Raw genomic sequence first — 7,791 nt, 5'->3', positions numbered from 1 at the left:
AGCACAGGTTAGTATATTTAAAATATTTCATGGGGAGACTCTTCTGGGGATGGATAGCTAAATAGGACCTGCCATCTCCTGCTATTTACCCTGTTGAAATAGCCCATTTACGGGGTTAGTGAGATATCAGCACTTGTTGGCTGTGCTACGGTACCAGCTCTGGTGCCAGGAAGGTACACGGTGAGCCCGCAGCCTGAGGCTCTCATCTTCTGTCTGAGAAAGAAGGCACCAGGCTCCAGCATTGCTCGCAGGTGCTGACCGAGAAAAGCAAGTCCCTTTGGCTTTGCAGCAGAGAGGTGCGAAGCGAGAAGGTACTCGGGGACTCCCTGATGGGAATGTCATTTTTTGAAGGTGAAAGTGCTCCCTCGTGTGGTTCCCCTGAGCACGAGTTAGGAGTTTGCCTGCAGGAAGAGCCACTATTCTCTGATCCCACCCTAGTCCTTGCTAGAGGCATTTTTGAACTAGATAGAAGTGTGCTCTGAGAAATGCTCCTGTCTCCGAAATCCCACTGTCATCACAGCCAGATAGGGTGGGATGAGAGAGGCAAAGGAGGGAAATCCCTTTGCATGACTCACCATCATTGGTAGTAGAAATGCCCAGCAGTAGGCCTGAACTAGCATCGCTTCTCAGCTACTAACTCAACAAAGCTTTCCTTAGGCATAAGAAAGACTGTTGTGTTTCATACCACAGATTAGTCTTTACTGCAAACAACTGCATACTGCATCAAACCCATCGAGTTTCCTCGACTCTGCTCCTGATGGAACATGTAAAAATGAAAGGATGGTGGGAGCAGATATTCTATATGCTGAAACAGCCAACAACTGCTGGGAAAGAAAAAATAAATAAAGGATGATATGTGCTTAAAGTGGTCAAGTAATAAAATTAATCTGTCAAGCATGCACCCTTTGAAAATAACCAGTCCCATAAAGCTTATTTATATAAATATTTGAATTTAGTGAAATATTTCTGTTTAGTATCATAAATCAATATTAGTATCTTGGGTCAATACTCTGTTGCCTTTAGCACACGGACAGCCAGCTGAATGTTAGTTTTATAAAGTGGATTTTCTGGGTTGGTTAAAATGTTGATATTTCTTTCACTGCCCCTTTTCAGAAGAAAAGTGACTGGGAGAAAAGTAAAAGTGAGATGTTCTTGCATTTTAAATGGCAGAAGTTCTTGCAATTGCAAGGTAGGCATTTTGTCCAAGCTCACAATCTGATTGAGGCACGTATATCTGAGAAGCACATCTTTACTTGAGAGGAGCCATCAGATGAAATAAGTGAGCCTTTTTAATTGTTGGCCTTTTGAATGTTTTCTGTAAAGCTGTCCTTTTGCAGGACACTGATATTTTCTTGGTTAAGGATCGAACACCCCCCTAATTTCATTCCCCTGGCAATAAGCCATGATGCTGCAGTCCTAATTTACTGGAGTGAGATTTACTTACAGGTGTTGACCATGGAGTTTAAACTTCTATCCTTCTGCACAGTCCCAGTAAAGAATGGAGCTGGAAATTTCATGAGACGATGATTATATCATTGAATCCATTAGAAAAGTTGGGAAATTGTGACTTCATGTTTTCATTCAAACTTGCATGAAAAAGTGTTCGCTCCACCTCCCCCTGGGAACTAAATGAAAGCTGTTTACCATCAACTCTATTTTTAAAGGAAAAAATGTTTGAAACAAAGAAAAAGGGAAATCCTGATATCAATAGCAAAGCCCCAAACCGCAATGCTACCTCCCACCCATGCTGAAAAATATGTTTGCAATATGGCTTGCAGAGCTGCTCAGCAGGGAGAGGGGTGAAGTCAGAATTGACTGACACATGGCTGAGATTAGAAATAAAAACGAAATTTCCCAGCCAAGAGAAACCACAATAACATACAGATTATAAAATGAAGGAGGAACTTTCCACCACGAACAGCAGCAATCTCAGCCTTCCTTCTAGATCTGGACTGGCAGAGAAAATAATCAGAACCATTCCAAAAGCTATTCCTAACCTGTAAGGAAAACAGGCAGAGTATCCTCCTGTCTTTTTCCTTACACATTGCAGATAATTCTCCATACTGACTTTCTAGATACTGTGGCCTATCTCCAAAACTAATACTAGCTCATTTCCACAGCTTTCTGCTCTAGGTAGCCCAAGGGCAGAGAGCTGGAGGGATAAAGAGAAAATGGAGGCAAGCAATTTCAATAGTATTTATATTATGTCAGAAGAATGCATTTTAAGAATTTTCTTTGTATTTTTTTCTGCACAACGCAAATACCGTGCTTCTGTGCTTACATGTAAACTGGAGGGGTGCTGCTGTCCCACAGGAGACATTCTCCAAATAAAGATTTTGCATGGTTACGCTCCTCTGTGATGTTGGCGTTGTTACAGAGCAAAACCGAGCATGTGCTCTGATGTTTGCATTGCCTTGAGAAAGATAAATGTATTGGTGAAGTGATAAAAGGCTGCAGGTATTCTCCAGGGGGCTGCTGCTTCACTATACTAAAACCTGACGTTGTGGCTGGCTTGTTACACCAGCAGGTACAGAAATTCTCATTACCTTTCACATATTTGCCTTCAAAAAAATTACTTTCCACATCCACACTTACTCAGATCTTCATAAACCCTAGGTCACATATTTCCAAATTGTGTTCTTTGTTTGCTACCTTTAGGGTATGTTCTGCCTCCGTGTAAGAGTCCGTTCCTCCTTTACTGGCAACCAGCCATTTGCACTGGGTAAACCTACCGTGTCACAGCATTTCCCACTCCACATCAGAGCATTTTCCACTCCCTTTGCACAACTTGATATGGCACTGGGGTAGTTTACTTTGGCTGTGCTGCAGTAAAGAATGGCATGCTCTGTATCTGTGCTGATAAGACTTCAAGAGAGCTAAGCTATCATTTTAATATTAAAAACCACCAACTATCTTTTTCATGCAAAAGCGTAGGCTGCTCATGGTTAGAATGTGCAGGTCTGTCTTTTGTCATGGGCTCACAAACAGGTTAGACCTTACTGTCATACTCACACATATGCTGTAGAGAAACACTGGATTCATCCTGGTGCTCCTCACCTGTCACAAATCTACCTACGGAACAAGAGACAAGACAGGGCTGGTGAAGCTGCACACAGAAATTATTGTGGCAGTTTTACTCTCCTTTTCTTTCCATCATCCAGACACTCTGAACTCACTGTACCTCCCCCTTCCCTACCTTCTTCCTACCTTCTTTAAATATTAAAACTTCTGGTCTGGCATAATCCCAGCTTCCACCCATTTTTACTCTAGAAATCAATTTTTTTTTTCTTAATTTTTTTTCCTGCAGGTAGGAAAGGGCAGGCACTCAGTTCTATCCAGTTGCTGTTATTTTTTTGTTGGTGATGTTCCTATTCTTCATCTTATTGTTGGTCCCTACATCACTGCATACATACAGTTTAAGACATTTTTTTCCAGAAGCAGCAATACACATAACAGAATTGTCCATTTTGCTAAAGGTACGAGAGCAGAGACCTTTCTGTGCTTGCCCCCACCCACCAGTACCCACTCTCCCTGCAAAGAGGAGAGCAGCAGTATCAAGGCTGACGTTGTCCCACGCTGGCAGGGAGCCGTCTGTTGCTTCCAGCCCTGGATGCCAGCCAGCCAGCTCTCCTGACATGCTTCAGGCTGGCAGATGCCCTGCTGTCTGCCACCACGCAGGGACAGGGGCTGGCCAACAGAGCTCATGCTCCCTCCGAACAAATCTGTAGGCGCTCACAACAACCCTGCAAATCAGTGGATGAGAGTGGATGCTGCTAAGCCCTCACTCAGAAACGTTTTTGCTAAGGCAACCAGAAGCCTGCTGAAGGGCTCTGCGCCTCCTCTGCAGCACCAGTTTGGGAGCCACCAGGTCACTCACCCTTGTCCACAGAGCCCTGACCCTTTGCTAATTAAATAAAACCCCTTGCTCTTATCTTACACAACACACACCTCATCTTCTTTATCTCTCTCACTGAACTCTTACAGCCCTAGAGCATGTTTGACCTTTGCAGGGTAATGGTGGTATGCATGCCCAAATTCAGTTAAAGCTGTATACTCTCTCCGTGTTCTGCTTTGAATCTTGTCAGGTGCAAAGAAAAACAGCCCCTGGGAATCCCCTTGCACTCTTCATGCAGGAGTGTCACACCTCGGGGAAAGGATGCAGAAAGGAAGGGGGCTGATACGAAGCCAACTCCCTTACTTTACCCCTAGAAATAAGAATATTTCTTGCACAGATAAGCAAGATCAAGGCAAATGTTTGCCAAAAAAAAAAAAAAAGGAGAAAAAAACAAACTACAACAACAACAAAAAAACAAACAACAACAAAAAACAGCTTAGATCCCTTTGAGGAGCTATACTTCATCTGAGCTCTGCAGCACAGTATTTAAAGAGCTAGCCGTAACTTTCTTATCATTGATTTAACAGCCAAACTTTGGGAAGGATTGGGTGGACACTTGTTGCCCTAACTGGTGAGCTGTAGCTTCTCTTACCCCTTTGCTACTCTATTTAGCCTGCAGAGCATTTAGATGCTGCTGCCCTAGGTACAGCCTTTAGCCTCAGTTTCACTACAGCTGCAGGAACAACCGGCAATCTGAAACCCACTGAACAAACAGCACGGTGACCTAGCCAGCTCGTGTCATTTGAAGTGGCAGGGTTACGACATTTTGTGGGCAGGAAGGCTTGTCATTTGTCCTAGTTTCTCATTATTATTGCAGCCCAGCATTTAGAGTATAAAGGAAGTCCTCTGCTCTCCCAGCAGTGGGTCACGCTATAAATACCCCAGATGGCACAGGACAAGGAGGGCTGTAAAACTCAGGATGTGGGTCACAGGATGGCTGTCTGCTTTCTGTCTGGGAGAACATGATAATAAACCCTTGCAAAGAACTCTGATAACACCACATGAAAGGAGTACAAACATTGTGGAGATCTTCGGCTGCTGTAAAATGTCACCGCTCTCTTCACTTTGTGATATGCTGCTTTTCTTATTTCCTTCCCTTCCCAGCCCCCTTTCGAGTACTCAAGGCTGAGAAGCACCCACAAAGCTTTTTCCTTGTGTATTACCTTTCAGTTCCTTCTCCCTGTCAGTGCAGACACATCTCCATGTTCTTGCAACACGCTCCTTACCCTAAGCAGCTCTCACGCGAATCAGTGACTCCAACCAAAGGTACCCTGAAGAATACCACATCAAAAATACAGGGCCCTTTCCCCTGCACCACAAGAATGACACTTACTACAGGGAGGTGAGTCACGTCAGTCCTACATCATAGGTTTAACAGAAACACTCCTCATATAAAAATTATCTCTTGTTCCCCTGAAAAAAAAAAATAATAAAAATAAATAAATAAATATCACGAGTGTTGTCAGCTCCTGTAATAAAAGGATGTTCACGCTGAACATCATGCCTTTTATTCCTGCATATTTTGTATGTTTATTATCAAATGCTTATTGGCTGTGGTGTTTTAATAACCCCCGGACAAAGTTTCTGATAACAGTTTTGGAAAAGAGGATTTGGGGGTAGAGAGAAAAATGAAACAATTACGGGTACATTTCAAAGCCTCTGAAATTCCCTTTGAAATTCTTTTTTTTTTTTCCTTCCCACAAAACTCATTTTTCATTTTATGTCCCCAGGTTTTCCCCAGTCCCCACCTTTCATACAGCCACCAAAGCCTGGCGTGCACAGTTCTGCAAAGCAATGTATCCAGCTGAGGTTACAGTTCACTGCTTGGTGACTGCATTTATATCCATACAATTTTGACAACTGCTGAGAAATTATACTGCTTTAACTACACCAGCGAGGCAGCAGACTTTTGTGATATGGGTTCACGTTTCTCCCAGACAGGTTGCAAGGTATAACTCTGGCCTCCAACAGTAAAGGAGATTTATTTCCTTCTTTTATTCTCCTTCCCCTTGAGACAGGAACTGCCCTCTCCTGCTGAATCAGCAGGATATACCGTGGGACACTGCCCTTAGCTGGCTGAAGAGCTGTTAATGGGTCCAAAAATCGCATCCCACCCAAGCCCCCCTCCGGTCAGTGAGTACTGGAGAGGGAAGGAGCCAAGCGAGAGGCATGGGAGAGGGGAGCTGAGCCCCCTGATGCACACAGCTGTTATCTATGATAAGCTGCATCCCGTGCCATGCTCCACCTCGCTGCAGCAGAGCAGCTGCTTGAACTCCGGGACCCTTTCTCGGTTCAATCCCTATCTGACAAACACACAGTAGGCAGCTTGAAAAAAAACACAAAGGTCAGCCCATCCCAATGACTCACTTTCTAAGACTTCTGACCAATTTCCTAAAACTCTGCCTTAGGAGTTTTTTAGGCAGCATCCGTACTTTTGAACCATATAAATAGTTGAGGGAGTTCATCATCGCAGCAGAGCAGTGAAGCAAAGAGCTTGATCTGAGAAGGGAAACAAAAAAGCTCAATCACATGCAGACAGAACAGTAAAAAAAGCACAAGCCCCTTTCAGAAGTATTCAGAAGTATTGTGTGTTTAAAAGGGCTGCAGCTGACCTCCGATCTCCTGCCAGGCCGTGACCCTACCTGGTGTGGTTTTTTTTGCCTGCCTTCCCCCTTACAGGTGGCTAGTAACAACCTCACAGAGCCCCCAGGTCTGACTGTCCTGTGCAGTGCAAACCTGTGGTAGATTCCCCAGTGTCCTCCTGGAAGTCTCCTCCTTGCTGCCTGGGGGTGCAGACAGCAGGAGAAACAAACCCACAGCTGTGAATTTAACTTCTGATCACCTCTGTCAAGCACCTGTCCCTCCTTTCTGTGCCCACTCTGTTTTTACACAACATGGTGTGATCACCGCTCACAGGCCTCAGCAGCCTGTCAGGGAGCTGGCCCCATCCTTCTCTTCTTCTCTGTAGCCAGCCCAGAGCACCCCTTCGGCATGACTCAGAGCTCACTTTTCTTTTTCTTTCATTTCTCTTCCCACATAGAGAGGCCAAACTGAGCTGACAAGCCACTGCAGCCCCTTCCTCACAAATCCCCCCAGAGACCATGGCCCCTATGCCTCTGCAAACTCCTAGAGCTGGCAGCCGTCAGCACCCTGCACAGGGCTTCTAGACAGCCCTGATCCTTCCTCATGTGTGCCCCAACCCCACGGCAAAATCTGTGAGGACACACCAGGGTTTCCCATGTGGGTGCAAGGGCGGTGCCGCGCCGCTGCTGGGGCAGGCACCATTTTGTGTGGCAGAGCCCTGGTGCTTCTGCCATGGGGCGCAGGTGTCCGCGCTGGGTAAAGACTTGCCACCATGGTTGGCTGGTTGTTTTCTCAAGAAAGACCCCGTGTAAAAATATATATATATACATTACTGTGTTGTTTTTTGTTTGTTTGTTTGTTTTCATGGTGTTGTTTACATATGGGAAAACTAGACAAGCTGAAAGAGGCTGCCCCAGCCTGCACTGCCTCCTCAGGGGGACACGATCCCCAGTGTCCCGTCAGGCTAACGGGGCTTTTTCACGGAGGGGTAAATCAGGCGAATTCACGCCTCGCAAAAAGCTGCGGCCACCCCCAGCTTCCCCCAGCACGAAGCGGCCGGCGGAGCCCGCGGCTCTCCCGGCCCCCCGGCGGCCGGCGGGGGCCGAGGCAGCAGCGCCATCTGCGGGGCGAGGCCGGCCCGGGCCGCGGGGAGCTGGGCTCGGCCTCGCCACCGCCGCGGGTCCTGGCCTTGGGGCGGTGTGGGGGGAAAGGGGGGAGCTGGTGAGACGGCGGTGGGGTTTAGCAGGAAGGTGCGGGGACAGGTTGGGGTTGGCTCGGGGCTGGTGGGCTGCACGTCCTCCACAGCTGGGGTC

General features: G+C 46.4%; 1 long non-coding RNA gene across 5 annotated transcripts; it reads right to left on the bottom strand.

The window, feature by feature from the left end:
* Positions 1 to 201: 201 nt before the first annotated feature.
* On the bottom strand, positions 202 to 6,973 carry LOC308191176. 5 transcript variants are annotated; one of them, XR_013947757.1, is made up of 5 exons: positions 6,632 to 6,973; positions 6,263 to 6,394; positions 5,229 to 5,308; positions 3,013 to 3,072; positions 202 to 2,413 (listed from the first exon to the last, which is right to left on the bottom strand). It is a non-coding gene; the product is annotated as an uncharacterized lncRNA (long non-coding RNA). The 5 variants fall into 5 exon arrangements; XR_013947755.1 differs by having other exon boundaries at positions 6,263 to 6,973; XR_013947756.1 differs by lacking the exon at positions 6,263 to 6,394 and having other exon boundaries at positions 6,538 to 6,973.
* Between the last annotated feature and the right edge of the window lie 818 nt (positions 6,974 to 7,791).

Source organism: Anser brachyrhynchus (genome assembly GCF_964034855.1).
Source record: "Anser brachyrhynchus genome assembly, chromosome: 2".
NCBI classification, from domain to species: Eukaryota; Metazoa; Chordata; class Aves; order Anseriformes; family Anatidae; genus Anser; species Anser brachyrhynchus.
This window is presented reverse-complemented; position numbering and strand designations above follow the sequence as displayed.